The sequence below is a fragment of the Lepidochelys kempii genome, chromosome 13 (genome assembly GCF_965140285.1).
Source record: "Lepidochelys kempii isolate rLepKem1 chromosome 13, rLepKem1.hap1, whole genome shotgun sequence".
NCBI classification, from domain to species: Eukaryota; Metazoa; Chordata; order Testudines; family Cheloniidae; genus Lepidochelys; species Lepidochelys kempii.
In genome coordinates this window covers 16747820-16762718 of record NC_136392.1, presented here as the reverse complement: position 1 = coordinate 16762718, position 14899 = coordinate 16747820, and the positions used below count along the sequence as shown (strand labels likewise).

Sequence of the window (14899 nt, the reverse complement as noted above, 5' to 3'; positions counted from 1 at the left end):
CCATCGATAAAGCTCCTTTGTTCCCAAAAGTGGTATAGTTGTACTGGTACTTGTGAAAAGGTGGAGACTGTGTGGGTAACTCCAGTTCAATCTTTTTTCGTCTTTCAGAAGAATTGTGTTACCTGTCAAAGAAGTGCAGCCTCTGCTGGGGTCAAACACAACATCTGCATAACAGCAGATACCAACACTGTACCCTTTAGGTTAGGACTCTCATAGCCCATAGGTGGAGAAATATCTTGATGAAGCCAAGAAAGGGTAGGTGGCTTTCTTACTGCCAAGGCAGAATATTCATGTTATTCTATAACTGAACAATTGCTCTGTGTCTCTAATAAAAGGGCATAGCCCTGTTTATAGAATGGGGTGATAAACCAGTGACTCTGATATTAGTCAGAGAGCTGGAAAGTTTTCTGCATACCAGCATTAGCAGGAATGGTATTTGCTAAGAGAGGAGGAGGCATAACAGAGGGGAAAGCCTCTTATCCAACTCTTCCCCATGTATGGATGGGAAGCCAGGGTTACTCAGCAGGATATGGCATAGACAGAGAACCCGAGTCAGATGCACTCCATGATATATCTCCTCTCAAAGGAAACAGGACAGCTAAGTGCAAATGGCACATCCCACCTCCTCCGCAACACACACATGAAAGAGGAAACCAGGAGAGGGAGGCAGATGGAGATGGGGCCTTTGCACTGGAATGGGATGACCAAGCTCTGCAAGGTGCAAGTTTTCAATTAGCTGATATTCAGTAAAACACCCAGGACTCCAGCCTGCAGAGACGTGTTCCTCCCAAGGCAACGCAGCTCTCCTGTTTTCTGCACAGTGCCCAGAGCAGCTTTAGCCTAGGGCTTTGACTGACTCATAAACCACAGCTGGATTCAAATGTATTTCTAGTTAGCAAACAGATGGGGAGATTGGGACACATTTGGGCACTAGAGTTTGGCCCATCAATACTGGGATGAGCAATGGCATGCAGACAGCAAGCCTGGCCCTTATTGAGCCGGAAAGGAGTGTTACATGTAACCCTTGAGTGATCCCTGTTGATCAACGTATGCGATTGCTAGCTTCAGTAGCAAGCCACTCCCAGAACTCTCCAGCCAGAGCAACGTGGGGCACTTCATGCCTGGGAATGTAGTTTTGAAAAGTTCTGAGTCACTCACTGCATCATAGTAACATCCTGCTCTCCTGTCCAGGGACCTCCAAGTGCTTGGCAGACACAAATGGATTCAGCATGTGCACTAGGTCCGTATTATTATCCCCATTTCAGTGTTAAGTGGCTTGCTCAGTGTCAGGTGGGAAGCAGAGCCAGGAAAAGAACCCAAGTCCCGGGCTTTTTCGGGGAGGCCCGACAGGCTAGTAGCTATGACACTGGCCCGAGAGCCAGGAGACCAAGGCTTTATTCCTGTCTCTGCTGCTCTGTGAAGTCCCATCTCCTTCATCTCCTGTGTAGTTAGATTGGAAGGTCTTCGGGGAAAGGTCTGTTCCCCTACCACAGGTGCTGGAACTACGGGTTTGGCGGGTGCTGCCGCATCCCCTGGCTTGAAGTGGTTTCCATCCTATACAGGGTTTACAGTTTGGTTCAATGGCTGTCAGCACCCCTACTGTACAAATTGCTCCAGCCCCCCATCCCCTACTAAGCAACTATACAGCACCTGGCACAATAGGGACCTCTAGGCGCTACAGGATCACCCTGCTGCTTGCTCTCTGGTCGACTGGAGCACGTAGACCAATGGTGGGGCTGGGCCACCCAGGCAGGGTCACCCTTTGAAATCATTGTCTGAGACTGTGACAGCCCCCATGATGGGAAGGAATCAGTGGCTGGCAGGCACTTTGCAAAGGAAGGCAATTGGGCAACTGTAACTTTACACCCGTGGAACAAAGAAAGAATTTGGCCCAAAGACCAATGCATGTGGAAGAGAGGTTCAGGTGGGACTGCTGTCATCTCTAGCTATCAGGTGTTAGATTTCTTTTTTGATGATCTATATAGAGATAACACCTGGCTCGACTTTCTTTATCCTCATCCAAATTCTGCACCACCACGCTGCTGACTTCATTGCTCTCTTCCTCAAGTAGGGTCGGTGTGGATGTCAGTGTGTGTCAGGTGGTCACTTGCATCTGCCTGCGAGCGACTATGGGTCAGTAAATAAATGCACTCAGGTCAGTACAGAAAAGCCTGTGAGCCGCAAGCGTCCTTTACAAAAGGCTTGAGACAGCTCGCCTAACGCACGGCACCGCACCCCAGCACACAGTCCCAGGAATGAGGGGAGAAGCAGCGAGCACTACCCCCCAGCACAAGACATTTTCAGAGTGGCTTAGCACAGGCCAGCATATTTACAAGTCTGACCGTTCGGGGGAAATTCGCAGCATGACTCATGCGCCTTGCTGAAGTTCTTGAATCACAGCATTGTGCAGAGAAATCAGAAACGTGCAGCCCTCATCCAGGGCAGGACAACATCCTCTCTCAGCGTGTCATCAGATATTCGCTGCATTGCAACATCCCCTTGGCTCACCAAGGCCTTGGGAGGCTTCATGCACTGTGGTGGCAATCTGGCAAGGGCTGGTGTCCTATGGGCTGCGTCTTGTCTCTAAGGTTAAGCCCCCACACTGAAGACCAAGCTGAATGCTGGGGTATTTAATGTGCTTTGATTGATCAGAGACCTGTAGCTCTCATACACAGCAACATTTAAAGGCCTCTTTCCCCTGCTGTCCTGAACCAACAAATTCTACACGTGTGCTTTCTACAGGCAACAAAGAGGAGCTTTTTCTTTGCGTTGCCCTGTCAACGCTGCACCCCTCCCAAAATGTCCCGTACACAATTTATTTTCCCTTCCATTAAAGTCTCCCCACTAGACTGGCTCTTGGAAGCTCAATTTATGTTCCTCCAAGCTCTCAGTATATTATTCCTAGCCGGAACAGAAAAGTGCAGTCAGCAAGCAGGCAGTTAGGCAGGGAAACAAGCCTGTCTTTGGTTTCTTGCAGTAAGTCCTAAGCAGGGACAGGAAGTCCCCTTGCAGACAGAAAGTCTGCCGCACCACAGTGTTTGGCATGCCGCGCCGCTCTGCTCCGTGCCACCAAGGAGGAATTCCACAACAAAGAGACGGGAGCGGGGGGGGGGGGGGGGGAGAACACAAGGCGGCTGCAAACGTGGGGAGAGGGAAAGGGAGAAAAGAAGACGAGAAGAGAGGAGTTAGAATGTAAGTGTTGAGTGTGGAGAGAGAGTGAGAGAGAGAGAGCGCACACAGAAATCTGGAAAAAGGGAGAGAAAAATATCCAAGCAACCCCTGCATCCCCATCTCCTCCTCCTGTGAAACTGTCAGTCTGTAAATGCCTCCTTGGCAATTAGGTGGGAGCTGTTGCCTTGGGTATATGGGGGCTGCAGTGGATGCAGCAATGGAAGGGACTGGGATTCTGGGGTGCCCACCTGGGCAAAGCTGGCAGCTCCTGAGTGAAAATGTTCCTTCAGAAAGGACACCCATCCTCCTAAGCTGGCTGCTTCTTCTCTGTTGTTTAGCCCATTCCCCACACTGGATTTATTCTGCTCTCAGTTACACTGGTGTAAACCCAAAGAAACCAATGGAGTTACTCCAGATTTACATCAGAGTAACTGAGGTCAGACCCTGGCCCTTAGTAATGGGCAGACCTCCAAAGGCCAGATGATAACCCTGCATTCTGCTTTATTTGAACCTCCCGCGTCTATAGGACTGGGCTGGAACTCACATGAACACAGAGCTTCTTGTACAATTGTGTTGTACTTGGTGCCTAGATCCCACAGTAATGGGTGCAGCATAAAGGTAGGTCAGATCCTTGAATCTGGCAGGTCCCAAGGAGGGCTCTGTGTCACATTCCCTTGGCATAGGGGAATCCCCAGCTGTTCCATTAGGTAGTTTCCAGCTGCTTTGTGGTGCCTGAGAACACATAGATGGATAGACAAGATTATCATCACAGGACTAACTCACCTGGTGCTGGCTGATCGTTTTATGTGAAATACCCCTGCTCACATCACTCCATCCCTACCCAGTCAGGTGCATGGTCACATCAAGAGCAGCAAGGCAGAGGGACTGTACACTGCAGCCTGTGCCAACATGCAGCCCAGCCGTGTAGTCTGTTATCTGCTGGCTGCTTTATGATTCTGTTTAATGTGACTAAATACAAAATTAAAGACCCAACATTGTCTGGGGCCAAGAGGAGGTTCCTGTAGTTGCTTATTGCCCTGACTTAGAGGATCTTACAGTAGGTCCTTGTTTCCCTGGACACCCATCTTCTCTCTCCATCCCACTCCTGCATCACATCCTATGTGAATACTTTGCAGTGACCTCATCTATCTTGCATAGCTTCTGGTGAAACGACATCCAGGCTGCAAAGTCAAAACCTTTCCCTTCTGAGGATATCCCTAGGTGCAGAGTCTCCTGCAGGTAACAGAAAAGACACTACATGTTATTCAGGTTTCAGAGTAGCAGCCGTGTTAGTCTGTATCCGCAAAAAGGAGAACTTGTGGCACTTTAGAGACTAACAAATTTATTTGAGCATAAGCTTTCGTGAGCTACAGCTCACGTCATCGGATGCATGCCCTTCTTCATGAGTGTTCTTCAGACACACTCAAAAGCCAGCCAGCCTGACCCTTAACTCTGGTACAAGTGAGCTTTGGAGAATAAAGAGAAGATTCAAAGTCTTATGCAAGTGATGTATGGGACCTTTAAGGGTTTGCAGTCTTGGTTGGGAAATCCATTGGCAGCTTTTCTGATGAGTTTTTAACCCCCTTATCCCCCACTTAGCTTAGGCATCCTCATGAATGTTGCCCAGCCCCTCCGGAGGCTCCCTTTCCTTCAGGGCATGTGGTGGCTTTGTAGGGTGAATATGCCGGGGGTAACTGACCCCTTGGGCTTGTGTTTGATAGCAGTTCCCAGAAGGGTTTTCTTCCTATATATACATTTTGGCTGGGACCAAGGGATGATGCTGATTGCTGCCTTGATCTGTGCGAGGAAGCCTATGAAGAAGGTGGAGATGCCATAAGTATAGATATGTTGTGCGCAGTGTTGTAGCCATGTTGGTCCCAGGATATTAGAGAGAGAATATTATTACCTCCTCCATCTTGTCTCTATATGTACAGACAAGTTTTCAGTAGGGCCAGATTCTGTGCTGCAGGGACCAAGAGGTGTAGGGTCAAAAGTGGCTTTATGCTATCTTTGTATTTTCAGGAGTCTGGGCTAGCCCAGGGCCAGCACAGCCCTTGGCTTAAGTGAGAGCAGCTCCAGGGGCTTCCAATAACTTACAGTGGCCTCCCACCGCTGCCCGTGGACTATTCCACAGCCCAGAGCAGTCAGAGCACAAAGCAATCCAGCTCCTCCCACTCATGCCCTGACATGTCCCTTCTTATCCTCAGCCACTCCCCCTGCACACCTGTACCTAGGTCGATGTGTGGGGGCATGGTGTAGCAGAACCTACACTGCCCATGCATCATCCCTGAACTACGGGGATTGTCCAGGCGGCAAAGCTTTGACTAAGCTGTTTAAAGGGGCCACAGCAGAACCCGATGTCTCTAAAACTCTTAGCACTTGGACAAGAGCACTGACTGATTTCTGCAAAAGCACAGAAGCAGTTTCTCATTTTCTGTAAACCTTCCAAGGGAATTATATAGCTTGCTAACACCTGCCAATGTACCAGCCACAATTGATAGCGTACACCTGTATTCTAACCCCTACAACATCCCTGGGTGATACATTAACTTATCTCACATGGGTAAACTGAGGCACAGAGCATGCCTACACCAACATGATCCTTCCATTCAGTAGGCAAGCTGGGAACAGAAGCCATGAATCACTTCCTTTGTTCTGGTGGATGTACCTGAACTTACGTCTCCAGTTAAGAGTATATACAGTTGCTACCAAAATTTAAGTGGTCTGAAAATGAAAAACATCAGTTGTGCCGTATGTAAGTTGTGCTGTATAAAAAAGAAAGAAAGAAAGATTAAACTGGATTTTCCCAGACAGTCCCCACCTTTGCACAAGTACCAGTGGTATTAATGAGGAGAGATCAACGTGCTAGTGTTTCTACCATACTGTCATTTAAACCTGCTCTGAGCAAATCTAGCGGACACATAGTCATAACAAAGTTGGTGGGCACAGGCCCTTTGTTCACACTGCTGCTCTTGTTGATGGAACTGCACCAGAAGTAGTGCAAGGGTAGGACATTCTAGGCTTTACATTCTAGTGATCGTGCTGCTACTGACCTGGGGTAGCTCTTTAACCCAAGCCTCACTTTGCCCATGTAAAAAAAAGCCAGTAGTTCCCACCTACCGGCTAGAGCAGAGGTGGGCAAACTGCGGCCCGTGGGCCACATCTGGCCGGAGGGACCGTCCTTCCCGGCCCCTGAGCTCCTGGCCCAGGAAGCTAGTCCCCGGCCCGTCCTGCGCTGTTCCCCCTCCCACACAGCCACGCCGTTCTGCGGGTAGCAGGGCTGCGAGCCCCTGCCGCTCTGAGTGGCATGGTAAGGGGGTGGGGGCAGCACACGCATGGCAGTGCAAGGGTTGAGTAGGGGGTCTCTGGGGGGCAGTCAGGGGACAGGGAACAGGGGGCAGTTAGGGGCGGGGGGGATCTGGGGGGCAGTCAGGGGACAGGGAGCAGGGGTGGTTGGATGGGGCGGAGGTTCTGGGGCAGTCAGGGATCGGGGAACAAGAGCGGGTGGATAAGGCATGGGAATCCCAGGGGGCCTGTCAGGGGGTGGGGGTGTGGATAGGGTTCGGGGCAGACAGGGGACAGGGACTGGGGGGTGGTAGATAGGGGGTGGGATCCCGGGTGGGGGGGGTGATGTGGGGCGGGGAGTCCCAGGAGGGGGCAATCAGGGGACAAGGAGCAGGGGTGTTGGATGGGTCGGGAGTTCTGAGGGGGACAGTCAGGGGGCGGGAAGTGGGAGGGGGCAAATAGGGGGTGGGGCTGTTTGGGGAGGCACAGCCTTCCCTACCTGGTCCTCCATACAGTTTCGCACCCCGATGTGGCCCTTGGGCCAAAAAGTTTGCCCACCCCGGCCTAGAATGCTGTGAGGCTTCTTTCATTAACACATGTAAAGCCTTTTCAGATCTTTGAGTGAAAGGTGCCACCGAAGCACAAAGTATTATTGGAACTCAAAGACATCTCCATCCCACAGCAATACTTGCTGAGATCTTACTCACTAGAATGAGGGACTCTAGGGCTACTCAAGAATAAGCTAATTTCTTTCTTACACCAGAGGCCTTTCTGTCTGAGATGGTTCCTTTCTGAGACATGAATACAGCATGTCCAGCAGCAGTATTAAATCAAGACATTATCAAAACACTGCCACAAGAAGCTAGTTCTCCAGGTGCTCTGCTCTGAGATTCATCAGCTGACAGGAACCAGAGAGCAGATGGTATATTTAGGGGCTCTTTTACTGACAAAAGTCTTGTGTTCACAGCGGTATTTAATATACTATAGTTCATTCTTGAGAGTCGGGCATAATGTTCAAAAACACCCAAGGCCTGGTCTGCACACGAACTGGTACCAGTTTAACTAAAGGAGCGACTGGTGCAACTTCTGTGTGTAGATCAGGCCTAAGTGGTTTAGGATACTAAGTCCTAATCACCTAGTTTAGTGCTATTAATACTATGTCCATTTCACTGAGATGTTTTATAGTTAATCCTGAACTAAATATTTCATACTTCATTATGCACTTAGGCAGTAGTAATGGCCTGAGCATGGAACTAGGAGCCAGGAATTTCCCAATCATAATCATAATCCCAATCTGCTACGAAATTGCTTTGTGCTTTTGGACAGGTCACCTAGACCCGGTCAAAAAGAGAAAGAAGAGGTGGGGAGGGCAATATTGTTACTATTGTTTTACAGCTGGGGAACTGAAGCAGAGAGAGATTAAGTGACTTGCCCAAGGTCATCCAAGGAGTTTAACTGAACCCAAATCTCCCAAGTCTTCCTCCAGTCCTTTAACCACAAGATCTTCCTACACTGCAACAAAAGAAGAAACAATTTTCCCCTTTTTTTCAAAATTTGAAAATTATCAAAATTCAACCAGCTGACTCATGGGGAAAGAGGGAAGAATGCTGGGGGGAAAATCATGTGAAAATCATTTTTTTAAATTGCAAAATTCAAAAAACATCAACCAGCTCTGCTTGAAAACATCCTTTGTGTCCATTTTTTCATCTGTAAAATCTCTCCTGCCTCAGGTCCCCACCTTTATGGGGTAATTGCTCTTCCTTACTTCCCAGGGGAACTGTGAGGATAAACATATTAAAGACTATGACGCGCTTAGCTACTATGGCAGTGGGTACCACATACAGTATCTAGGATTGATAGCTCTTTCTTGAACATTGTGTAGTTTCTGCTACTGTCTTTGGCCACAAAATCATCAGTATTTTCTGCCTGGAAACTCTTTGCCCGCATTCTCATTTTGCCTGCTCTGCTATTTCTTTTCGTCCCAGACCCTGATTGTTAGAGACTATCTGTGCTATAAGCACCACTTGTATCTCTTCTGCACTCTCTTTCATCAGCTAATACAATCCCAGGTTTTCTGGCTTTCTACATACATTTACTCTTTGAACACTTTTTAGCAAAGGGGAAGGATGATTTTGTGATTAAAGCATGTTACTGTGGTCTGCCACAGCTTCTGGTGTGACCCAGGGCAAGTCACTGCCCTCCATGCCCCAGTTTCGCTATATGTAACATGGCGATAATACTATTTACCTACTTCACAGAGGTACTGTGAAGCTTAATTAATGTTTTCAGATCCTGTTTGGAAAGATCCATAGGACTGGAAATTATTACCCTTCTGGGAACCTTTCCTGACTCTTTATGGTGTGTGTTCCCCCACCCCCCAAAATGATTAAAAATTACCTGCAAGTTGCAGCAATGCAGTTTAGCAGTGGATCTCTATACAGCACTAGAATGATTTCTGCCTGCTATTCTGTAACTCTATTTGTCAATTACAGTATTTAATTTGCTTTCTATCCAAGGCTGTTCATTGCCCTGATAGTTACATGGTTTTATCTCTCCTGTTCCTAGTGCCAGCATGGGCCTGGCTCTAATGAATGAAAGAAAAAGGAAATCCTGAGCCAGTCTCTGCTATGTGATCTGGTCCCTGTGCATATGACTCTCTGAGTGTAATTGGCCAGCAAAGAATATTCCTGGTGAAATGGAAGCCAGGAGAGCTGGCTCCTGTGTTAACTGCCCCTAACCCTAATATACAGGGTGTGTCAGAGGAGGACGGGGTGGGGAGAGTGATATGGAGATCTCCTACACCAATCCTCCAATGGCACTAGGTTTCACAGGGGCTGTCCACCAGCAGCATAAGTTACAGCAGCCCCTTCCTGATGGCCTTCCACCCAAGTTCTGACCCAGCTGGATTCTGTTTAGCCTTAGAAAACTGAGAAGAGAATAGCAGAAGATGGTATGGCTTCAGAATTCCACATCAGCAGAACCATCACCAGCCCCGCAGGTCCAAAGTGCTCAGACATCAGAGCAATAGACGTGACACAGGAGGTGTCCCCCGGGACCCCGAGAGGAGTCCAGCCTCATACCTTGAGAAATGTCCTCCCAGTCTCCATCATGGGCTAGTCAGAAACCTAGAATCAAAAGATAGGGTTAGGCAAGACAGTAAAGTTCTGTGAATGGGACTAAATCTGGGTCTGTGTTGCCCACCAGTTACTTTTTATTAGGATTTGCAAATCCCAAACATGCATGCTCAGACAAATATGTAGGTGTGTAAGCCAGGCATTCGCCCATCCAAATGCAAGGGTGAACATCTTGCAGGATTTGACCATCCTATTAAGGCTCAGATTTAAAAGCGTGAGGCTGCCCCATGTTTTCAGGGGAGCCATCAGTAAGATTCCTCCAAGACCACATGCCTCACTGTTCAGATGTTGCTCCACGGGCACTTGCTTTCTCTGCAGACAAACTTTACGGGATGCATTGCTGAATGGGCGTGAGACTTGGAACGCAACAACACATGCCAGTGTGAGAGTCAGCATGAGCTAATGTCTGCTGGGAACGCCACAGCTTAAAGAGCATTAAGTAGGTGTTGAAAATAAGGAGTTTCTTTCAAGAAGCTCTCTGTGTGAGAAGGTGTTACATGGCCCCACTTTGATTGATAACCATGGCCTAGCTTTCTCTCCTTTCTTGGCTATTTCCCCAAGGTGGAGTCCTTCCCTCCAGTATTTCCATGATGTACAGGACTCTAGCATAAGAGTTAGCATAGACTGTTGAGCTAATACAATTGTTCTGGCATACAGCAGATGCTGGATATTACAATATGCCAACAGCATTCCTAGACAGGGCAGGTGAGATAGTATAAATGTTCCCCTGGGCTCTTAACACCCACACAGACAACAAATGAGGAATTCAGGTTTCCGACTGTTGGTCATTGGGAGAAAAGATATCTTCAGAAAAGCATATTTGTTTCTCAAGAATGAACCATAACTGCATTAAAGAAACAGTCCTTGTCTCCAGTCTGGGTATAGGCCAAAGGCTGCTCTTCCCCATGTGTCCATGCAACATTTTCTCTCCCGGCTTGTTTGGTTTCATGGTTCTCTCTTTGTCCCCCGACCAGTGCACACAAGACTGTATACTCCATGCAGTCACTAGACATATGGATACACATTGTGTAAAACTATCCCACAGCCCAAAGGGCTGGCTTAAAAACATCTGAGAATAATAGTTATTTCCCATTAACTTTTAAAGCTGTTTCTTCAGTGAGGTACTGTAACAAAACTTATCTTTTCTTCTTTTCCTTGTAGGCATTAAGGAGTTAACAAACAAGGCCTGCTCCTGAAGACCCTCACCCAGTATTCTAATCGTGCTTACACTAGTACAAATCAGGAGTAACTCTCCTGAACTTAATGGAGTTGATCAGGTGCCATATTAGGGTAAGTGAGCTTAGTTTCAGGCCCAAAGCCCATCTCATATGTGTAGCTCCACCGATGGCAATGAGGCTCTGCCACATGAAAGGCTTGCTGGCAATGACTAGGTTGGCAAGATCATGGCTCTGCAGGGTTTGCCCCTGGTATTTCCTGCTTTTGTGAAAATTTACACATATGGCAATTTGGTTGCACAAATAGAAAAAGTCACAGATCTTTCCCGGTTTTGCAATGAAATCACAATCACGACTGATCACAATTCAGTGCCAACATTTGTTGATTGTTCTATGAAAATCAGATCACTATTAAATCCTATACAAAGTGTTCAAATGTCTGAGCAAAATCCACCTCTTTTATTGATGATGTATACTGGGTACTTTCATTTCCATTATGAATTTTTCATCCACAGCTAATAAATAATACCCTTGTCCATTTATTTTCTCCTAGAAGGATCGCCAAGTAGCTCAAAATCTGCACAGCAGTCTGCCTCTCTTTTTACACCCTCCACGAGCTTCGGAGTACAGCACACTCTTCGGGATCCTGTAGTCCAGCATTCACTTGACATGTCCAAGCCACCCAAGTCTTTTCTTACAAATCAACATTTCCATGAATGACATACCAGCATGATTTAACACTTCCACATTTGTCACTCTGTCCTGCCATCTTATTTGAAGAATTTTACACAAGCATCTGATATAAAAGCTGTTTAGTCGTTTGGTATGTATGGCATAAGTTATCCATGTTTCTGAGCCATATAGAAGAGTGGATAAAACACACGTTTTGTAAATATGGATTTTCACTTTAGTTGACAAATTGTTATTGTTCCAGGCTCTGCCTTGCAAAGACCAAAGTTCCTGGTAGCTTTGCTGATTCTACTAATGAGCTCAGCATCAACACTGCTGGTAACAGTAGAACCATGGTAGCAAAACTGGTCAACATCATCCAGATGAGTACCATCCAAGGTGATATCTGGAATTGATTCTGAAGAGCCTTAATATATGATAACTGTCTTCTTCAAGCTTATGGCTAGCCCAAAGATTTTGCATGAATCAGAGAACTTGGTAATTAGATGTTGTAGGGCATCAATACTGTGAACCACAAGGGTTGCATCATCTGCAAACAATCAGTCCCTTATGATGATCGCCTTCACTTTGGCTCTGAACCTTGCAGTGTTAAACAAACCTCCATCATGTCTAGTGCTAAGACAGACACCCTCTTGAACATCACGGAACACACGTCTACACTGACTACAATATCATCTGGGTGAATTAATCTGAACCCTCAAGGTCATGTTCTAGCACAACTTAATTTTCTAATAAAGACCAGCCCAATTAGTTCAAATTTCATCAGGACATTGTGGTTAGCACTCTTCTGTGAAAAGCGGCATGGTATTGTTACTGACCTCTGGTGGCCTGGGCCTTTGCTTTATGTCTCATCCAAATGAGAGAGAAAGCAAACAACAGGAAATACACATTGAAATATCCATATGAAATTCTACCAGTACATGAAAGAATCAGACCTTCCCACAGAAATTTTATGTCGTGTTATTTCCATACTGATGCTTGTTTAGCAGGAGATTAAAGTCTAATCTCGGGTTAGAAATGCTGCTGCTGCCATGTTAGAGGTGGAAAGCAGCGTTTATCATCTCAGCAAGAAGCAGTGCCCTCACAAGCTGGTGAACCCTAGACGTGTATTTTACTTACCAAGACAGGTCTGATTTCCTTGTCATTTAGGAATGCTTACAACACAACACGGAGTCTTTCTTAAAAGTCTGATCCATAAAAAGGAAATAAAAGTCTTTGCTGACATTAGTGCATTTGATTAAAAAATATAAATGCCAGTGAATCTACAATAGAAAAAACATCAACAACAACAAACACATGAGTCAGGGTCAGTGTAAAAACTGGAGACAGACCCTGAAAAGGGACCTGTGAAAAGTGCATGTCAGGGTCCATTGGCTTCATGACCATTAGGATTTCTGATGCCTTTTTAAACTTTGTCTTATTTTCCTGCTTTACAGGGTCATCCTAATGGTCTGATTTAAACCCAGGCTGCCTATTTCTCACCCACAGGAAACTCAAGGAGACACTGCTGTGCTCAGTGTAGCTATAACTATGTGAAAGCCAAAGGCATTTATAATCATTCCCTATTGTGAGCTACCACTAAGCCCCTAAATATGTCGAAAACAGCCACTTGTGCAAGATGCTGCTTGCATTTACCTGCTTTGGGATTAAGTAACCCTAACCCCGCCACTGTCCCTATCTCCAAGACTATGTCAGACAGGTGTTCAGGTACAGACTTTGCCCTGCAGGCAGGGCTGCTACTTCGCTCGCCATCCCTGAGAGTCCATCAGGTTCAAAGGTTAGATGTGAGAGATGCTTCCCTGAGCACAATCCGTGCACCCTGGAGTCCTACCCAGCTCTTCCATAATAAGTTTCCCTCAGGACAGAACGAAAGCCATTATCCACACACACCATCATCAGAACTTTGCCGTTTTTTAAGGGCTGGTCCAGTTCAGAGGCTCTGGACTGTTTGAAGAAGTGTTGGTGGTGTTTTTTTCTAGCTGGGTCTAGAAACAGAAATTGTGAAATGCCACAAGAAAGACTCTGTGTGTGTGTGTTAATATATTTTATTTGGCCCAACTTCTTTTGGTGAGAGAGACAAGCTTTTGAGCTACACGGAGCTCTGCTTCAGGTCTGGGAAAGGTACTCCCAGCTACTGTACTGATTAGTTTCAGAGTAACAGCCGTGTTAGTCTGTATTTGCAAAAAGAAAAGGAGTACTATGCTCAAATAAATTGGTTAGTCTCTAAGGTGCCACAAGTACTCCTTTTGTATTGATTAGCTTATCTATCTAGTTATACACAGGAATTACTGGACTGAGTCAGAGCAATGGTCCCAGCTGAGCTACTCCAGTGCCCCCTCAGTGACCAGTACCAGATAATTCAAAGGGGTAAATTTCTTCCTAACTCTAGTCATGTAATGACTGACGTATGTCCTGAAGAATGAGGATTATTGTCATATAGATTTTTAAACCCCATCTTTTAATGTAACTATGCATTTCATTATCCTTATAAATATCTGTCTCTTTGTTTGTTTGATTGAATCTTGCTAAACTCCTAGCCTCAGCAATATCCTGTGGCAGGGAGTCCCACAGGTAGGCATGTGTTGAATAAAACAGTATTTTTTCTTTTCTCAGTTTTAAGTTTGTTGCCTTTCAGCTTAATTGCATCCCCCCTTGTTCTTGGTATGCTGAGAGAGGCTAAATAGGAAGTGCACCCAATTTACCTTCTCTATGCCAGTCACTGTGTATCTCTCTGTCATGTCCCCTCTTGTCCAGCTCCCATGAGTTTTTCCTTGCCTGGGAAAAGATAAAGAAGACTCCGTACCTCATGGCGGATACGTACCCAGGGGATCTGATCGGGAAGCGATTTGTGCAGTGTCTCGCCGGGCTGAGCCCCGCGGGGCCAGGCGGGACAGCGAGCACGTGGAATGCGCACCTGCCCCTCAGAGCCACCCCGCAGTGAGCTCAGGCGGGTGACAGCCGGCGGCGCTCAAGCCCGGACCCGCGGGCCCAGGGGCAGGCCGGGGCGCGGGCGCGCTGTGAATTCCAGCCCCGCGGGCTGGGCGAGACGCGGGGCGGAATGCGGGCGGCTCTCCGGAGAGCCGGCCGCCGGCCGGGCTTGTGCTCCGAGCTGAGGCCGCCGCTGTGGAGGCGGGGCCCGCCTGGGGCTGCAGCGCGATGCACCTGCCGGCGCTGGGCTCGCCGGCGCACGGCAGACACGCTCCGGACGCGGCCCACCCACCCCGCAGCGATTTGCAGCCGGCGGGGCCGGGCAGCGGCGGGAGGATGCTCGCGCTAGCCGGCTCCCAGGGGCTGGCCACAGGCACCCCCTTCACTTGCCCACCCCCAGGGGCGGCTCTGCCCAGGGGCAGGGAAAGCCGGGGAGCCCCCCGCGCGGGAGGGCGGGCACCAGGGGGCCACTGGCTGGAGGACGCGGTGTGTAGTCCCAGCGCTGCCGGGGGCGAT

The 14899-nt window shown here is 47.7% G+C and overlaps 1 long non-coding RNA gene across 1 annotated transcript; it reads right to left on the bottom strand.

Annotated features, from left to right (window-relative positions):
- Window positions 1-896: 896 nt before the first annotated feature.
- On the bottom strand, window positions 897-14469 carry LOC140897111 (uncharacterized). The gene is made up of 6 exons (XR_012154683.2): window positions 14158-14469; window positions 9537-9581; window positions 5731-5936; window positions 4228-4404; window positions 3716-3903; window positions 897-2127 (listed from the first exon to the last, which is right to left on the bottom strand). It is a non-coding gene; the product is annotated as an uncharacterized LOC140897111 (long non-coding RNA).
- Between the last annotated feature and the right edge of the window lie 430 nt (window positions 14470-14899).